Here is a 20,721-nt window from a genome sequence, read left to right on the forward strand (position 1 = left end):
CAATGCTTAGAAGTGCTTCTTCTGGGCTTCCCTGGTGGCACAGTGGTTGACAGTCCGCCTGCCGATGCAGGGGACACGGGTTCGTGCCCCGGTCCGGGAAGATCCCACATGCCGCGGAGCGGCTGGGCCCGTGAGCCATGGCCGCTGAGCCTGCGCGTCCAGAGCCTGTGCTCCGCAACGGGAGAGGCCACAACAGTGAGAGGCCCGCGTACCGCAAAAAAAAAACAAACAAAAAAAAGAAGTGCTTCTTCCAGAGAAAAAATTCAGTAAAAATTAGCAGTTGGTACTAGCAGGGTAAGAAAAAACTTTGGCTTCAGCTTATCAAAGATGTTATCATCATATCATAATTTAAAAGAAAGTTCCAAAAAGGCAGAGGCACAATTAGGAAGCCTTAAGTTAGAAGATGTGCCTTAGGCCACCTGCTCTTCCTATCCACTCAGAAATCACCAGGCAGGGTCTGGCTTCTACTCTATTGTTTGCTTTACGAATACCTGCAAACCTCTCTCTGTCACTGCAAATGTGCTCCAGGTTAATTTACTTTGGGCAAAGGGCAGAATTTAAATGGTAGCCTTTTACATGTCATGTCATGGATCTCGGAACAGAAAAAAGAACATCAGTGCAAACTGGTGAAGTTCAAATAAGAACTGTTGCTCATTTAGTAATATTGTACTGATGTTAATATCTTGTTCTTGACAATTATACTATGACTATGTAAGATCTTTACACAAGGGGAAGTGAAGTGAGGGTATAAAGGAACACTTGTACTATGTTTGCAACTTTCCTGTTAAGTCTAAAATTGTTTTTTAAGTTTGTTTTGTTTAGCTGAGAAATAATCTGCATTAATCATAGAGGAGGCTTCAGCAGATTTTCATTCGTTCTCAAATCACTCACTACAGACATTTGGACACACATGGGCTGACTCTTCTAAGACCTTATGGAGACAGTATCTTGCAAGCACATAAAATTGTAGGGCATTTATGGAGTCCACATGATATAGTTCTCCCCTGAGGACAAGATGATTGTGACGCTAAAAACTAGGAGCTGAGGCGATGCTATTGACAAGGAAAAGCAAAACAAACAGCATTCAAACCCTTCTGATAAGAAATCCCTTTTATCAACTGTGGAAGACCTTAGTTTGAAGCAGATATTTCATTCCATAGACATAGTTAGGCTTTCAGACAAATAGGTCAGGTAATTCCTTCCTCAACTATGTGGTATTTTATAAATGGAATGCTTCATACTTTGTAGATTCCAGTGATGGTGACTACAAGGCAAACAAACAATTATTTGCATTGTTAAGCAATTCAAAGAAACGACTACAGAACATTTATTCATAAATCCATGATCGACTGAGCAAGCACTATGTAGGAATCTGAATCCCTGCTGCTAGCATATAATGAGATCAGCTCTTTTTCCATGGAGACACTGCTTTGGTGACAGGCTCAGTGTAGGCTTAGGATAGGGAGAGATTGGAGACAGAGGTATGAGGTTACTGCTGGGTTAGGTAAGATAGAATAGGGGCCTTACCTGAAGCAGTGTAAGGAAGAATAAAGAAGATGGCATAAAATTAAGCGATAAGATCACTAGCAAGAGAACAAAGGTATATGATGACCTGTCTCAAATATGACGTGCAATGGAGCAGCAAAGGAAGAAGGAGGATGTTGCGTGGGAAGAGAGTGTGGATGTGATGAGGTTGTGTAAGGGAGAAAGGAGGTAGGAAGAAAGGCAAGCTGATAGAAGAGAAAGAAAAAGTACATAATTAAATTTTTAGGCAATAAAAAACAACCTTGCTTACCAAGAATCCTTGGTTTTCCTAAACTTTTCTATTTTTATCTTAGCCAACTCTGAATGACCTCTGTAATACCCAGACAACCACCACCATAATTCTAGGTAATATTGGTCCCAGGCATTATAGTATCAGTCTTAATATAATTTAGACCCTACAGCCCTCTACCACTTTTTTTTTTTTTTTTTCTGAGAAAGTTATTAAGATGCAGTCAGTTATCCGGGAACAGTGTCCTTCATTAGCTACAGGATGTTTTTAGGAACTCAGATATACTCAGTCACCAATAAATAAACAAAAGTGGCTGAGTTATACTGATATGAACTAAACTCATGTTACATTGTTGCTATAACAGTGGTGAGTGGTCATGAAGCAAATTGCTAGCGATAATGGTCAGTTTGAGTGGATCCTGTGTATTTAGGATGCAGAAGACAGAAAGTACATGTATTCATTCTTTCAGGAAATATTTATTAAGCCCTACTATGCATCAGGCAATGCTCTAGATTCTGGGGATATAATGGGGAATAGGAAGGACAATATCTCTGTTCAAAAAAAAAATTGTTTTCACTATAATAAATGCTAGGCAGAAAATAAAGCAGGGTAGATAGAACCTGACCCACCTGGGGAGAGGGGCAGAAGGAGGAGTGCTACTTGATTTAGATGATCAGTTCTCCAAGGAACTGCCATTTGAGCTGAGACCTGGCAGGAAAGCAAAGGCAGCCATGAGAAGCTCTAGAAGGAGTGGGGGAAATGCTCCAGGTGGAGGCATCCTGTGCTGGTTACAAGCACAAAATCAGAGCCAGACTCTGTGGGTTTGAATCATGATTTCTAATTACCAGCTGTTTGGTCTTGGACAAATTCCTTAGCTTTTCTGTGCCTCAGTTTCCTCATCTATAAAATGGCGATAATAAGGGGACTGAATGTATTAAATACTTGAATAAAGTGCTATGTGTGTTTGTTAAATATATACATACATACATACAGTCAGCTTCAGCGTGGGGTTGCGCTTGGCGACAAGTAGTAAAGAAACGTTTTTAAGAGTGTAATTGTTATGCTGAATCTTGAGGTTTGGAGCAGAAACTCTTGAAGCAGAGGCAAGAGTAGATAGAAAAGCTGTTCAAAAACAACTTAGGCTGCTTGGGTACTTAAGTAATTTAGAATAGATAGGGGCTCAGGGGTGTTCCAAGTCAATCTTCTGGTTACCTGTCGCTATATGACAAACTATCCCAAAACTAAGTGCTTAAAATAACTTGTTATTATCTCTCTTGATTGTGGAGCTTGATGGGCTCACCTGGGGGATGTCGTGCAATTGTGGTAAGATGGTATATGAGTCTGGATTCATCTGGAGACTTCTTACCTAGAGGTCTGGCTCCTGGGCTGGAATGGCTGGAACAGCTAGATGTCAGTTAGGTGTCTCCCTTTCCATGGGGCCCTTCCTCGTGGCTAGCTTGGGCTCTCTCACAGAATGGCGGTCTCAGGGTAGTCATACCTTTAACTTGGCAGTTTCCCCTAGAGGGACAGTTCCAAGAGATAGGAAGTGAAAGCTGCTAGTTTCCTAAGGCGTGTATTTGGAAACTGACACAATAAGATTTCCACCATAGTTTGTTGGTTAAAGGAGCCACAAACCAGTCCAGATTCAGGGGAATCTGGTTTTTTTTTGTTTGTTTTTCTTTTAATTTATCTATTTATTTATATTTATTTTTGCCTGCGTTGGGTCTTCGTTGCTGTGCACGGGTTTTCTCTAGTTGCGGCGAGCAGGGGCTACTCTTCATTGCAGTGCATGGGCTTCTCATTGCGGTGGCTTCTCTTGTTGTGGAGCACGGGCTCTAGGCACGCGGGCTTCAGTAGTTGCACCATGCGGGCTCAGTACTTGCGGTTTGTGGGCTCTAGAGCACAGGCTAAGTAGTTGTGGCGCACCAGCTTAGTTGCTCCAAGGCATGTGGGATCTTCCCTGGCCTAGGGCTCAAACCCCTGTCCCATGCATTGACAGGCGGATTCTTAACCACTGCACCACTGGGGAAGTCTTTGATTAGAGAAGAGTCAAAGAATGTGTGGCCATTTTGAATCTGCTTCAAGGGGTGATGAGAAGCAGAGCTGTAGACGTGGGGGATGAGAGGCTGCCTATATTCAGGAGGGCCTTGTATGACATTCGATCATGTTCAAAATTTATCTGGTAGGCAATGTTAGAACCAGTTTAGGTTTTAACTATGGAAATACTAACATCCGGATGTTACAGCTGAAGACAAGATAAAACAGATTCCTTTCTTCTAAAGTTGTGGTGGAAACATGAGAACCAAAAGGGAAGGTAAAGATTAATGTAATAGTCTTCAATTCTAAAGGATTATAATGTTCTTCCAGTACTGCTCCCCTGCAGAGAAATTCTCTAATGCCTACAGATGGGTCCTAAGAACAAAGAGATGCAATTGTAACCAGGATGCATTGTGGATAAGAGGTGAGATTGGAGAGAAGGCCTTTTGCCTAGTACTCAGAATTTCTCATTTAGTTTTATTGCTTTGATTTACACAGAGACTATTTTGGGGTGGGAGACTTAAATGATCTTGGGAGATGGGTGTTGCCTTTTTTTTTTTTTTTTTTTTTTTTTTTTGCGGTACGCAGGCCTCTCACTGTTGTGACCTCTCCCGTTGTGGAGCACAGGCTCCGGACTCACAGGCTCAGCAGCCATGGCTCACGGGCCCAGCCGCTCCGCGGCATGTGGGATCTTCCCGGACCGGGGCACGAACCCATGTCCCCTGTATCGGCAAGCGGGCTCTCAACCACTACGCCACCAGGGAAGCCCTTGCCTTTTTTATATAGTGCAATAGTAACTTACCTTAAAGGAGCTGATCTGATTCTGTAGTAATTCATGAGTAACTGGTTCTATGAAGCATGTAGACAGAGTCCATTTTCTATACACACTTACATAAGCATTGATTAACACTTTCTAAACCACCCCCCCACCATGTCTATTTTTAAAATTAGAGCCGAAGAATTTCAAAAGTTGCTCATGGAAGGAGCATTTATAAAGTTATGAAACTTAAAGGCAATCTGACTTTCAACAACAAAATCCCATCTGGGATTGCCACGTGTGCGATTTCTGTGCTAAATGGGAAATTCTTATTTTATGTGTTGACTTCTAAGTTCCAGGACTAAGTACCTGGTATGGATAACATGTTTCTTTCTTCACCATGAAAAATGAACCACATACCTCAAAATAGTTTCTTCTTCTCTCATCATTTTCCCAAGCCATAGGGCTTTATTTATTCAACAAACACTTCCATCCTGCTCATGATGTGACAGGTGTGATTTGAAGAACTTTCTAAATATCAAGTCATTTTCTCATCATTACTACCTGAGGAGGCCAGAGCTGTTATCATCGTCCTCTGTTTTGTAGATAAGCCATAGAGCAGTTAGGAACACAGGTAGTAAATGACAGGGCTGGGACATGAACCCATACAGCTGGGCTCCAGAGGTCACATTCTCAAACACTATGCTTGGTTGCCGCCATTTTTCCCTTAACACCGCTATTTTAGCCTCTACATAGCTCTCCTTTAGCCTTGACCCACAGTATTACAATTTTTGTAAGCTCTCCAAGAGGAAAAGTCCTGGTCTATTCTTCTGTGAATCCATGGTATCTGGCATTGGACTTAGCAAACAGAAGGTACTCAGTAAATAGGTTTGCCTAAATGAATGAAACTGGGTTAATAATCAGAGGTATAAATGATTCTTAGACCTTCGTATCTATCATTTAGCAGGATTGTATTATCCAATAATTATGATGTCTACACATGCTTTTCACTTTCACTCACATTGGCATAAATGTATGTATTTATCCCATTTCTCCTGTATATCTAAGCACTCACATTTTCTTGCTCTCTAGGAAGGTTCATAGGAAGTCTAATAATTTAAATTTGATTCCAGGACAAAGGTTAATTGGCAAGTTTTGCACAAGCCTTAAATATCATACATGAATCACAAGGTTAGTTGGCATTTCTGAATCATATGGCCCTTATCATAATGAAAGTTTTCAAAGAAACGACATCTTGCTTACTAACGGTTTTTTGCCCTATTGAGAAATCATTTCTTTAACATTAGTAGGTTAATCAAGATTGATATCTGTGAACTATAAACTCCTAAGTATACAATCTAATTGGGGGCATTGTTGACAAAAATGTCTATTTTATAGGCAGGGTCACTGAACAAACATCACTTGCAAATATGTCACAGACATTTGAAAAATGTATAGGATTCAGCAAATATTGTTCATTTTTTTCATTCATTTTTTTCACTGTCTTTTTATAGTGGCAATGCATTTTAAGATAGAAAAAGCCATACTTTAATCAGTGAACTACACATACTCAATTTTAAAACAAGCCTCTTGACAAATAGAAAAGTTTAAAAAAAAAGGAAGAAAAGGGAAAAAAGTTTAATTTTTCCCTAGATTAGAGGGCAGTTTTATGATAAAGTCACAATTGTAATCCTGATTTCTCAAGTTTATTGATTTGAGTTCTTAGAAGAATTCAGCCATATTTTTTCTACCGAGAACAAGACAAACAAACAAATGCATACATATATATATACAAATATATATAAGAAATACTTCCAATATTTGAAAGCTATTTCCTCTGAAAATTCTTAGTTACAAATGCACTGTTTTACATCTTTTCTGAAAATGAATTTATTTAAAAAGTGAATCATTTTATTGCAGGATTTGTATATGTAATATTTCTTGTATTCCTTGTAAAAAATGAAACAAAATCTTTTGTTTTTTACAAAAACCAAACTCAGAGACTCTGAAAAAATAAACATAAAAAGACAATTTCAATATTGTTTTAATAAAAGCATGTTTTTCTTATTAAAGTTTTGGGATGGATTTAAGATGCATAAAGCACAAACCAGGAATATTTGAACTGGGACAGCACACACTTCGGGGACCTAATAAAACTGCAGACCACGAGCCTCCATCTCTTGCTTCAGGGATGTTATCCGAACTCCTAAGTGTGGCTGTGGGTCTGACTAGTCAGCTATCTCTGCATTGGACCAAAAAAAGACCAACCTCTACCTCACTTCTCATTTTTAAATATATGTGGGGCTGGGCATTAGTGGAGACAGCACAGAATATACCAGATGAAACAGTATATTGTAGGAACCTAGTTTTGCTATTCTGTCTTTTTCTTCAACTAGGGAATCACCCTATCCATGACGAAGGTTCTGACAGCAACCAAGGCAGATCCAATAGTGGTGAGTCAAGTTGGTAGTTAGATCCTAAACGCAGCAGAGAGATGTATTTAAAGGCCAGAGACTTGCGAATAGACTAAAAGGAGAGAAGCTGTACATTGGACAACTAAAGACCCCAGTACAGAGATGGCTTTGGACATGGTACCTGGTAACTGAAAATGCACACCTTAAGGAAAAATCAGATGTACAATAACCTGTCTTCCTGTTTTCTGATCCTGAGGTTTCTAGGTCGGAGGCCAAAGAGAAAGCTCAGCTCCTAATCATCTTATGTCTGCTTTCCTTAACTTTCCCAAAGACACCAGGCTAGGAACAGGAATCATTTATGGAATAGATTGGAAGAGAGCTTCAAGATCATGAAACTGTTCTCCCCTCCTTGTTTTTCAGGTAGAGAAAAAGCGAGGTCCAGAGTGGTTAAGCAAGTCATCCAAGATGCACAGCTCTTTAAGGTCTAGTTCAGATAAAACCAGAGGTGAAGTCCCAAACTCCCAATGTCACCTTTTGATAACATGCACACAATAAAGTAATTGCTAGAAAATTATCAAAAAGGCAAGGAGAATGTTATTCATATATGAGGGAATGATTCAACAACTTGAGTTGAACCCCTCTCTGCATTTTAACAATACTCATGCTGTTTACTCCTGCTGTATTTTTTTTTTTTTTTTTTGCGGTACGCGGGCCTCTCACTGCTGTGGCCTCTCCCGTTGTGGAGCACAGGCTCCGGACGTGCAGGCTCAGCCATGGCTCACGGGCCCAGCCGCTTCGCGGCATGCGGGATCCTCCCGGACCAGGGCACAAACCCGCGTCCCCTGCATCGGCAGCCGGACTCCCAACCACTGCGCCGCCAGGGAAGCCCCTGCTGTATTTCTTTTTAGTTTCCAGCTTAAGAATCCAGTTACTGGGCTTCCCTGCTGGCACAGTGGTTAAGAATCCGCCTGCCAATGCAGGGGACACGGGTTCGAGCCCTGGTCCGGGAAAATCCCACATGCGACGGAGCAACTAAGCCCGTGGGCCACAACTACTGAGCCTCCACTCTAGAGCCCGGGAGCCACAACTACTGAGCCCGTGCGCCACAACTACTGAAGCCCACGTGCCTAGAGCCCGTGCTCCACCACAAGAGAAGCCACCGCAATGAGAAGCCCACCCACCGCAACAAAGAGTAGCGCCCGCTCGCCGCAACTAGAGAAAGCCCACGCGCAGCAACGAAGACCCAACAGAGCCAAAAATAATAAATAAATTAATTTAATTAATTTTTTTAAAAGAGAATCCAGTTACTGTTCCTGTTATCAAACCATAGGTTGTAACCTCTTACTTGAACTGTTGAATGGATTGAAGCCTCGGGAGGTTGAGTGACTTGCTCATGAGCACGCAGTTAGTTGCCAAGAAGATACCAGGTAGATGAGTCCAGTCTTGCGACTTTTTCTCATGGTACCACATTTTGTTCAGAGACTTCCTCTTAGCTCTAAGAAATGCTGGACTCCCAAGTCCTGCAGGAGAGGACTATTGGAGGTAGATGCTGTAAGGCACAGTATCTCTTTCTCTGATCCAGGAGCCACCAGGGCTTTGGAAGTTTGGGAAAGGGCAATCTTATGGGCGCCCTTTCAGAGCCGAGGGCTTACCACCATTGACGATGTATTTAGGATAGTGCCTGGTGCCGGGATGTTTTGCTAAAAGGCCATGTAGTCACACTGCATGAAGCCCAAAGGTTGTTTTGGAGGTCCCCATGCTTGCTGAATTACAGGATTGAAGACAGTCTGTGTAAGGGGGAAATAATGAGATGAGTTTTTATCAAAGGTAAAAATGTAAGGGTTTGTTTATTTAATTATCTTCTGAACAGGAATCCATAAGCTCATTTCTCTGGTTTTAAAGCAAAAAGTACTCAAGAACATCTTTCAACCCAGTGCCAAAATTTGACATGAAATGGAAAAGTGAAGGCATAACTGCAGCAGAGTGTGAGAGGGTCACACAGGTGTGCCACAACTACTGGATGCTATTGCTACCTTTGCAGAGGGTTGAGGGTAAGGGACTCAGTTGCTGCAGGCATTGATGAACAAACAAATTGGCCCACGAGAAGTCCACGTTGCCGGATCAGAAGATTTCAGTCCTCCAAGAGCTGAAATAGTAATACATGATGGGCCATAGTAACCTGTTATGGTTTTTAGGGCCGGGATACTTTGAGGACATGAACTGTACTATCATGAACCCTGAGAGTCTGCAGGATTCTGTCTCCAGTTAGTGCTCTAGTACATCTTGCCACCATTGACATTGGCATGCACTGTTCTGCCTGAGTCATTAGATGTCTAATTTGATCAAAATCAGACCCTATAATTTGAGTTCAAGCCAAGCCACAATCAAATCATAAAATTTCCAAAGCTGCCACCATCTTGGAAATGTCAAAAGGCGGGTGGGGGAGCAGGAAATGACTATAAAGGGAATAAATAGAGCCCATTTTAATGAATTTTGCATCTGGTCCTTATATGAGGCCATTAGATATAATTTAAATGTCTTGATAACATTTTATTACTTTATATGACTGCTGGAAAAAAAAAAAAACTGTGTGTCCATGCACCACCCATATCAAAATATCCTAAATTCCTTTGAGTTTTAAGGTGCTAAATATAGTGCTTTCAGGCTACTTAGATGGTGTCTGAAGTCTGCTCGATATTCAGCATAAAAAATAAACCTGAGAAAAAGGGCTGTTTTTCTATGCTCAGATCTAGGACCCGCTGGAAGCATGGCCTGCTTTGGCAGTCACTGTCGGACCTCCCGGGTGTCTAAGGAATTGTACACTCCTTTCTAAATCCTTTCGGAAATTGCCAGTTTGATAGAATAACATTGCAGGAAACCACTCAAATTGAACATATTTGTTGTTTTATGTTCTGCCAGGCAAATGTGAGAACAATGCCAGGAGAGCGGAGTGGGTCAGAATTGGAGGGAGCAGCGGGGGAAGTGAAGGGAGGAAACCAGGAGCAAAAGAGACAATGAGAATAGAATGAAAAGCTATTTTAATGGGGAGTTTTAAACGCATAAAACAAACTCTTGATTTTGAGAATTAAAAGCAAAATAGATTGCGTCTTCTCAATTGTCTCGCGGTCCCCAGCATGAGGTTCAATCTGAGAATTTTTTGTTGTAGAATTTAATAATTGTGGTCAACAATTTTCTGGTAAATGTCTATCCGCTGGTCAATATGCTGCCAACAGTGAAGACTAAATTGAAGGCTTACTTGGAGAACACACTAATGGAGGCTTATTCTTCCAGTTTTATTCCATTTATCTTGAATGTGCATCTACTTTACTATGGGGACCTTTGTTTTCACTTTGCATTTTTCAGTTACACAGCGTGTCATGTTAATCATTTGAATTAATTCGGGACAACAATTTGCCATAATCATTTCTTCAATCTCCTGTTTGAAGTTCCAGGGAAACTTTTTTTTATTTTCTAAGTCTGGCAGTATAATAGATCTTACTGGTAGTGATTCCGAGCAGTCCTGCAGGAATTGATTTTTCCAGAAAGATCAGCGTGAGGAAAGGCTGCATAAACGACTATGTTAGCATTGCCTTTTTTTTTTTTAAGTGGCTGACTCATAAATTAGGAACTTGATTCTCTCTCCCTGGCTTTGGATGGTTTCCTAATGAGCAGAAGGGCTGTTTTATTTATTTATTTACCAACCGGTGTGGACTCAAGCTCTTGATAGCACTTTAAAACCTTAGTGACTGCGGTTATATTAGGACTGCAGGCACTCGGTATTGGCTTGGTTACTAGAAAAAACTTTTTGCCTCATCCCCACTCAAGTATTGAGCCCAGGGCCAAACACATGCTCTCTATTTTTGCCAGATTATCATTACATTTTAGTACATTGAACAAATATGATACTGATTAAAATTGAATGTCACTTTAAAGTCAATAAATCTACTTTATTTTCCAGAGCAGTTAAAAAAAAAAAAAAAACAAGCCTGTAGCTTCCTTTCTAAATTATCTAAATACATTTGTTTTGGCAGCAGCCAAACAGTGAAAACTGTATCTTATTTTCAAATATGTAATAGCACACCCAGTCAAATTTTTTAAAATCAGAATGTGGATTACTTAGTCTTTGGAAAATATTAATGTTTGATCTTAGATCCATATTCATCTAATTGCTCTAAAACTGGGGATTTTCTTGTGATGTGCATGCCAAAATATTTTGTGTACTCTAAGAATAACTCTGGTACATTTGATGGTAGATATTATTTTTACTTAGCAGGAAGGAAATGGATGTGCAGAGGAAGTGAAGTGAGTTATGCAATGTCATAAAGAGTTACACCAATGGAGTTAAAGATCACCAAACTTATTGCTAAAGCATTGTTGAGTAAACATACATTTGTGATCTCATTTTTTTTCTGAACTCATTAAATTGCTTTGCCAGAGTAGCAAGAGAATAAGGGAATCATCTGCTACTTTCACAGGCCTTCAGGGGAATGGAGTAAAGTGAGAATTACGCACAGCATATATAAGGAGTCTGTCCAGTTTCCTGGTAGGGAGAGTAGGTGCTCACATATGTTGTGTGATTGTAGAGATACAGAAAATTTCTTCCTGCTATGTATCCCCTAAGCTGCTTTTATTAAGGTTAGACAGCTTCAACAAGGTGAACTATCTTCATGCAATTTTTTCGATTACTCCTCATTGCTCATCAACTAGAGAGCTCCATCACCCACCCCACCCCATCCAACCCAATTTCCTTTTGTCTGATTGTATTTGCCCCCAACTCTCATTTTAGATGCTCGCTCCTCACAAGGTCTTCTCTAATGCCCTAGCTGTGACCATTAGCAAAGAATGAGTTTTACATTTTTAAAGAGTTGGAAAAAAGATAAAAAGTTAAACATTTCATGACGTATGAAAATATAAGAAATTCAAAGTTCAGTGTCCATAAATAAAGTCTTCTTAAAACATACCATTGGTTGTGATATTCTGTGTGGCACCAAAGCCTAAAATATTTACAATCTGGCCCTTTACAAAAAGAAAAAGTTTGCCGGCCCTTACCCTAAACATCTTAATTAAGTAAACTGATGCCCTTAAGTGCCCATAGCACTGTGATGGCTAAATGTGTCTTCTCTACTGAAGTTTAAGCTTCATGGGGCAAGCTTATATTACTCAGTGTAGTATCTCCAACACCAAGAGAATACTGGAGCATACAGTAAATACTAAATAATGGGATGTCAAATTACCGAACCTTCTTAAGAATGTTTTCTTCTTTGAATATCTTTGTAGATAATATGATTCATACTGAGTTCCACCTTTATCAGTCAGTTAAAAATTATTTTGCAGGTAACCCTGATCTTGGTTAAAACAAACAACAAACACAGAAACAAACCATGGATAAGAAAGTAAGGCAGTCATTAAGTAAAAGCCATTGCCTAGAGTGGTTCTATTTTATTTCTTATCAATGATCAAGTAAACCAGGGTTAATATTAGGTATAGAATTTTTTTCACTTATTCCAATCACCCTGATTTTAGGATTGAAGGAAGAACCATAACTTTGTGTTAAAATTTATTTCTGGCTATCTGGGGAAATCTTCTAATAAAAATATTGTTTTAGTCCTCCATAACCATGGAGATGGCAACTTTTCTAGATTCTTGACATTGTTATTAAGACACTCATGAAAGAGTATTCATGTGGTCAGTCTGTTACTAACCTGTAGATGGTTAAGTGGCCACAAACTATGAAATCTAAAGGTGACAGACAATAACTGTGTTAGCTTGCTCGGGTTGTCATAACAAGATAACAGACCAATTCTGTGTACTCCCAGTTCTGGAAGCTGGAACTCTGAGATCAAGGTGTCCACAGGGATGATTTCTTATGAGGCCTCTCCTGACCTTGTAGATCAGCGGTCTCCAACCTTTTTGGCACCAGGGACCGGTTTCATGGAAGACAGTTTTTCCACGGACCAGGGGTGGGAGATATGAAGGGAATGGGGAGCGGCAGATGAAGCTTCTCTTGCTCGCCTGCCTCTCACCTCCTGCTGTGTGTCCTGCTTCCTAACAGGTACTGGTCCGAGGCCCGGGGGTTGGGGACGCCTGTGTCTTCACATGGGCTTTCCTCTGTGCATGTCTCTGTCCTGTTCTTCTCTTCTTATAAGGACACCGGTCATATTGGATCAGGACCCACCGCAATGACATTTAGTCTTAATTACTCTTTAATGACCCTGTCTCCAAGTGCAAGTCACATTCTGAACATACTGGAGGTTAGGACTTCAACAAATGGATTTGAGGGGGACACAATTCAGCCCATGATACCTATTAAAATGTTCAAGAAAATCTCTGTCCACAGATATGTGTGGCTCAAAAAAGAACACCCAATAAGCCATGCCTAAATTCTGCCACTTGGCATAGCAACCTCTCCAGGGAAAAAGAAATATATCATACACCTTGATGTGAAATACAAATATCTGTTCATTGATTCAAATTTTTTGCTCATGTTTGTCCTCCTCACTCAAGTAAGTGATTCTCTGGCAGTGGCATCCTAGTAAGTGCAATGGTATCCTATCAACATCAACAGTATCATATCATTTCCAAGGATCTAAGCAACTCCAGTGTCACAATGAGATATTTTGGTTCAGTATATCCAGTGATTTATTCACCTTAACATATTTAAATAAGGTGGTCATGTGAGGTGTCTCTAAGATGGTGATAGGGACTTACTGAGAAACACTCTGCACCAGGACCTCATTCCTATGGCAATTAGCCCTTTGCAGTGTAGATATTTTTCTCAGAGGGGGTCTTCTCCCCTTTTCTCTCTGCTCTTCAGTCCCTAGGGCCGGAGCCTGGACTGGACTGAATACCGTGGTATAAACTCAACACATTCTGAACAACCTTTGACTTACCAGAATGGCTGTCATCAAGTTTACACTGATAACTAGAACTAAACCTTCCTCTTTCCCATAGTTTGCAGTTATTTTAAAAGAACAGCATAACTAAACTTCAAACTTGTACCTAAATATTTTGTCCTTTCAAACCTTGAAATTTCACAGATTCCTTTTGTCCACCATTTTTCTCAAAAAAAAAAAAAAACAAAACAAACCCCTGTATTTCTTCTCTTTCAATGTATCCTCTCAGTTTGGAGACCCTAAAATAGTTTGTAGGGAGAGAAATTCTGAAGTGTAGATGTTTTAGCAGATCTTCCAGGTGAATACATTTTTAATTACACCAAGAAACCACCTGCTAAGGTGTCCGTGGTCCAATTTTGTTTTCTTCCTCCGTCATTCTTGTCCTCTTGTTCCTCATTCTTCTTTTAAACAAGTTTTTTGGTTGGTTTGTTTGCTTTCTAAGAACCCATGTTTCTTCTTTCAGACAACTGGTATTTCTGTTACTAGTTCTAATATGTAATCAAAAGCATGAAGAGAAAAATTAAAACTCTTAACTACATAAGTAAGATAGAGACCAATATTAGAATATTAGACATTAATGGGAGTGAAGGGTTAGAGGTGGGGCTTGCACTCTGTATGTTTATTTATTTTTTGATGAGAGAGATCTGACGCAAATATGACAAAATATATCAATTAAATCTACGTGTCTGTTATATTCTTCATTTTTCTCTATATTTGAGTTCTTCAGAGCATGAGAGTTGAGTTGTGTTCTCCATTGACTTTGGGCCATCTCCAAAATCTCTCCATCTGTGTCAGTGACTAGAGCGCCATTTAGTGTTGCTGCTGGACCAAATGAGTGGCCAGTCAGTTTGGGCTTTTCTATGAGTTGTACTTTTTTTTTTTGGACATCAATAATTCTGCCAGTGATAACATTGTGTCTTTTAAATAGAGAGTGATGAGTTTACCGGGAGGGAGTTGGTGGTGCTGGTGAAGACGGATGAGGCAATTATGTCTCATAGAGTCAGGACTGGCCATCAACAGTTATCTTCAGTTCTTAGGGTGAATCATGAGGGTTTTCTAATATTGACTCAAGTATAATCACGCTTTGTTACACAATATTTGAGGTGGAAACGGCTAGCATGAATTTCATTCCACAACAAACATTTCTCCCTCCAGTACCTACAGAAGCTCTTCCTTTGTGGCCTTACATGGAACCTTCCTTGCTGCCTTTGGTTCTTTGACAGGTCATTCTCAACAACTTCTCCTGCCCTTTCCTCTCCCCTAACTGCTATGCCTGCTCTTGCCTTGATATACGGCTGCAGTACATCATTAACTTATGCCCAACACAACTACAGGTCTGTGAGTGGGATGGCAATGATTAGACAAGAAGGTTGTAGGCTTTCCTTTTCTTCTTTTTTCAAATAAATCAGGCATTTTGTTGATTAGCAGTTGAGAAAGCTCCAAGCTTTACAACTTGGTCTTAGCACACTGAACACTAACTGGCTAAAACTCTTAGAGTTATATTACAAATCTTTTATCATTTTTTTTAATTCTGGGTAGATAGTAGGCACCTGTAAATATTTGTTAATTGAGATTCAATTTTATAAATGTATGTATTCCTTCTTAAACAATCACCAATACGTTCACTTTATATCAAATGTATATGTCATCTTAGCATCTTAATGTTTTACATATGAAATTTAATTTCTCTTATATTCAAAGTTTCAAATAAGATTAAAATAGAAGTACATCAGCGAGAATAATCTAAAACTAGAATTTAAAATTTTGTTTGTGAATAAATTTGTATAAGTGCCATGTTAAGTGTTAAAAAGCAGAGTGATTAAGTAGTACAATTTATTTATCTAGACATTTCAATTATTATTTAGATGGTAATTCTAGAAGAAATGTTTCTTTTTATTGGGAAATCAGAAGATAAAGCAGAAGAAAATGTGCACTTTTAAACAGTTGTTTTTCAAAAAGCATAAGATTTTTTTTTAAACTAACATATAGATTTCATGATTAATTTTAATATATTGGCTCATCTGGGGTTAAATCTTATTTTCTCTGAATCAGTCCCCTTGATATTCTGGCATTCGAAATTGTGACAAAGACTTTAAATTGTTTTACTTTTAATGGATTGGAACATGGAAACTGGAAATAAAAGCTTTTCTTATAGCTCTTGAAGCATGGAGCTATAATAGAATTCGATCTTGTGTAGTGAGTACTCTCTGAATGGTGATTTATAGCAGGTTATATTCATTCATTTTATAAAACTATGATTTTAGTGAGCTTGAGTTTTCCCAAAGACTTTTCAAAATTCATGTCCTTTTGAATGGAAAACTTGTCACATGATTGGTATTTCACTTATTTGGCTTCTTAATATTCTTAACAGCATGAGTAATTGACATAGTGCTGTCCTGTTTATGAGGTAAAGTCCCCTCCAAGTATTCTTCCCATCTCATATATATGAAATAGCTCATATCATCACATCTCATGTGTCTAAAATATATTACTCGACCAACCAAAGTCACCCACCCGTCCGGAGCCTGTGCTCCACAACGGCAGAGACCACAGCAGTGAGAGGCCTGCGTACCGAAAAACAAAATAATAAAAAAAATCTGGTCATATTATATATAGAAAGAGTATGAATCTATTTATGCAAAGTTGTAAAACTATAGTACATATTCCTTTTTTTTTTTTTTTTTTTTTTTGTGGTACGTGGGCCTCTCACTGCTGTGGCCTCTCCCGTTGCAGAGCACAGGCTCCGGACGCGCAGGCTCAGCGGCCATGGCTCACGGGCCCAGCCGCTCCGCAGCATGCGGGATCTTCCCGGACCGGGGCACGAACCCATGTCCCCTGCATCAGCAAGCGGACTCTCAACCACTGCGCCACCAGGAAAGCCCAGACCAGATTTTTTTAAATGTCCATTTAATAGATGTAACTCTAATTTATTCATTCCATTTTATAATACTGCATTTATACATACAGCACAGATTACTTAATATGTTCTTCTGCAGATGGACATTTAGGTAATTTATAATTTATTATTAAATCAGCACAATTACAAAGATTATTGGTACGTGTCTGCTTTGCACATATTATAGTCGGTGTCTTTCGTGGGGGGAAGCACAGTGGAGAGTTTTACCCCTAGAAGTGGAATTTGAGGACTTAGGATATATAGGTATATATATATCTATATCTAGATATATCTTCATCTATGTTAAATACTGTCAAGTTCTTTCCAAAGTAATTGTAACAATTTCCATCACAAGCAGCAAATTTTGAGAATTACTATTTCCAAATATGCTTGACAACACTTGATACTGGCAGATTTAAGATTTTGCCAATTTGCAGACTAGTATTTTCATAGGCACTGACCTGATTACTTATGACTTTGCAATCATTTTATATATGTCATCGTTATGTGTATAATCATTATATATATAATATATTAGAAATCCAAGTTTTATTTATATGAATTACAACTATTCAAAACTTTGCTCATTTTTTCTCAATGTTTTATATATTTCTTATATATTCAATATATGAATCCTTTGTCATTTTTATGCAACTATTTTTGCAATTATTTCATGCAGTTATTTTTTCACATTTTTTTTCATTTTACTAGTAGTTTATTTTTCTGTTCACATTATTTTTATTTCAGTGCTGTCAAAGTTATCAATATTGTACCTTAACCTTTACATTTTTGTGGGGTTTGTGTCTAAGAAATCTTTCCCTAACCCATTATCATGTTGTCATTATCCTGCATTTTCTTCTAAAAGATTTAAAGTTTAGCTTTTCATATTTATAGGTTAGATTCACTTGTAAATTTTTTTTTATATTGTGTGAAGTAGTGTTTTAATTTACATTTTCCCACATAGAAAAATATCATCCCAGCATGATTTATTTAAAAGTTCCCAATGACTATTCATGCCATGTCTGCTATGTACCAAGTTGCATATATAGCTATCTGTATGGATCTGTTTCTGAGTATTCAGAAGGTAACTACTATCAGACTATCAGCTTAGGTCCTTGATATGTCAGGGAATTAATCATTAATTTTTTTTTAGATTGTTGATTTTCAGATTGTTGACTCAGATATTGCTTGGCACTGACCTCTTCACGTGTTTCTCAATTCCAGCTTATTCTGTTTCTGGTTCATTTTGTCCATTTTATTTTTGAGCTCAGTTAAATTTACTTAATTTTTTTCTTTCATATTTTTGTTTATTGCTGTGAGTCAGAAATCTTGTATTTATTGCTAGAACCCAAATTACGATCACTTGAGGCTGATGCCAGATAAGTACTGTCATATATTAACCCCAGCTTTTTCTGCAAAAACAGCTTAAAAAAGCACAGAAATGTCCTCCCACCCAGCCCCCCAACTTACTTCTACTCATTCCTCTTGTGGCATCGGCGCTTTGCTAGATATGCTGTTTTCTGCTGATGAAAGAAGGCCACAGCCCTCACCACTCTCTTTCTGGGAGAAGGTACCAAACACACTGCCCTCTCTTTCCTGAGCCGGCTCAGTTTCTCAGCCAAGACTAATAGGTCATGGTTAGTGGTACTCTGCTGAAGGTTCTAAGAGAAGGAAAGAGACCTTCACCAGTCTGTGACCATGCCTTTGGCTCTCTTTTCAGGCCACTTCCTTACCTCACTCTGGGTCTAACTCTATGAGGCAAGAGCTGCCTTACTCTCCACGACAGAGGTGTTCTGTTTATCTCCATGGCATGGAGTCTTAAACAGGAGCTCTGACCCTAACCCCCACCAGGAGGAGGAGAAATTTGCAGTCTCAGGCTTTTCTCCTGAGTCCTGTCTTTCTGCTATTAGCTGACTCTTCTCTGGGGTGACTGATCTTCAGTAATCCACTGCATTTGAAATTGTATTCATTTCCCATTGCTGTTGTAACAAATTACCAAAAACTTAGTGGCTTAAAACAACACAAATATATTATGTTACAGTTCTGAAGGTCAGAAATCCAAAACAGGTCTCAGTAGGTTAAAATCAAAGTGTTGGCAGGACTGCATTCCTTCTGGAGGCTCTAGCAGATAATTCGTTTCCTTGCCTTTTCCAGCTTCTAGATGCTGCCTGCATTCCTTGGCTTGAGGAATCTCATCTTCAAAGCAAGCAATGGTCTGTTGAGTCTCACATCACATCACTCTGATTCTGCTTCTGTTGTCACAACTCCTTCTCTGGTTCTTCTGCCTCTCTCTTCTACATTTAAAGGACCCTTGTGATTTCATTAGATCCACCCTGACAATCCAGGATAATTTCCTTATTTTAAGGTCATCTGATTAGCAACCTTAATCCCCCCTCATTATGTAATATAACATGTCCATGGGTTCTGGGGAGTTAGACATGGACATCTTTGGGAGCCATTAGTCTGCCATCTGCCTACCACAGAGACAAACCCTGCTTTATGCCCAGGATTACAAAATGGCTCTAAAAAGGCATATAACAGTTTAGTATCAATACATTCACCAAATTCCATGATATTTGTCTTAAATGTCTTTACAGATGAGACATCCCTCACTCTGTCCAGGATGTGCTACATAAATGTGGGTCCACCTCCTATAGCATGTGGCCATAATATGAGGGGGACATCAGGTCTTTACGTCTTTCTCTCATATTCCAGGGTCTCCTCACCCATCCCCTGTAGGCAGCTGCTTTAGGCAACAGAATGTACAATACATGCCTCCTAAGAGCAAGATACAGTATACATGTAAAAACAGTCTGGACCCACTCTTAGGAAAGGAAATGTGTCTCTCTCAGAAATAACATTTGCAGATTTACAATTGCAATTTACAACTCTAAACTTCTCAACCAACCATTTTGTTTGTAGTATTTCTGTTCGATTTAATTCCTTGCATCTAGCTCATCCCTCAGAACATAAATGGCCTCTCTGTTTTTCTCTCTCTATCTCTTTCTCTCCATATATATGTGTGTGTGTGTGTGTGTGTGTCCACTTCCAGTGTTACCTTTTTTATGGAAAAATGCAAAAGTCTGTCCCAGAGTTAAATTTAGGTCTTCACTTTAGAGATGAAAATCAATATGCAACATATAAATGAGAGTGTTTTTTGTTTAAAAATTATTGAGGTCCTATTTACAGTGTGCCCAATACACAAAACTGTCTCACCACCTATAGCTTTGATACCCATGTGATAGATTTTGCAAGACTTCCTAAATTTTAAGATGTTTGCTTTTGTTGTCTATGTCCAGACTTGAAGCAATAAACGTCACCTATTTCTATCCTACCTTACATTTCTTTACTTTAAATATTGCTGAAAGAACTTGCCAGCAAGTTAATGTAACTTCTGCCCTTTGTCTCCTCTAAACCCCTATCTAATCTCATCTGAAGTTTATGTAAGCTTCTCCCACATCCTACAGTGTTTCTCTCCCATTTCCAGCTCCTACTCCAGCAAATTCCTTTTGCCCATTTAAGATATTTTTTTCCCCTGAAAGTCCAGCCCAAGCTTTTGTCATATTGAAATCAATACTGGGACCTCTCCGTGATGAGACCAAGAATACATTTGATCTATCTGCCTTTCTCTCTTTTCCTCTTCCGTATTATAAATCATAAAGAACACTGTATCTTAATTGTCTAAAAATATATATCCCGTGGGGGCAAGGATTGCATCTTTTTTACATTCTATAACCTTCAAACAATTGTGTGTAGAAAATGTTGGAGTGCTCAATTAACAAATGAATTAAGGCACTACCATTTCTTTCTTAAATGTCACATATTTTTACCCAGCTAAAAATATTTTTCTGTGGTCTTGGCATTTTGCATGTGACATGGCATCTGCTCTGAAAGTAACAATAGAATTATAACAGACCCCTCAACTGCTATTTTCAGTAAACTATTTTGTC

This window comes from Lagenorhynchus albirostris, chromosome 18 (genome assembly GCF_949774975.1).
Source record: "Lagenorhynchus albirostris chromosome 18, mLagAlb1.1, whole genome shotgun sequence".
Classification (NCBI taxonomy): domain Eukaryota; kingdom Metazoa; phylum Chordata; class Mammalia; order Artiodactyla; family Delphinidae; genus Lagenorhynchus; species Lagenorhynchus albirostris.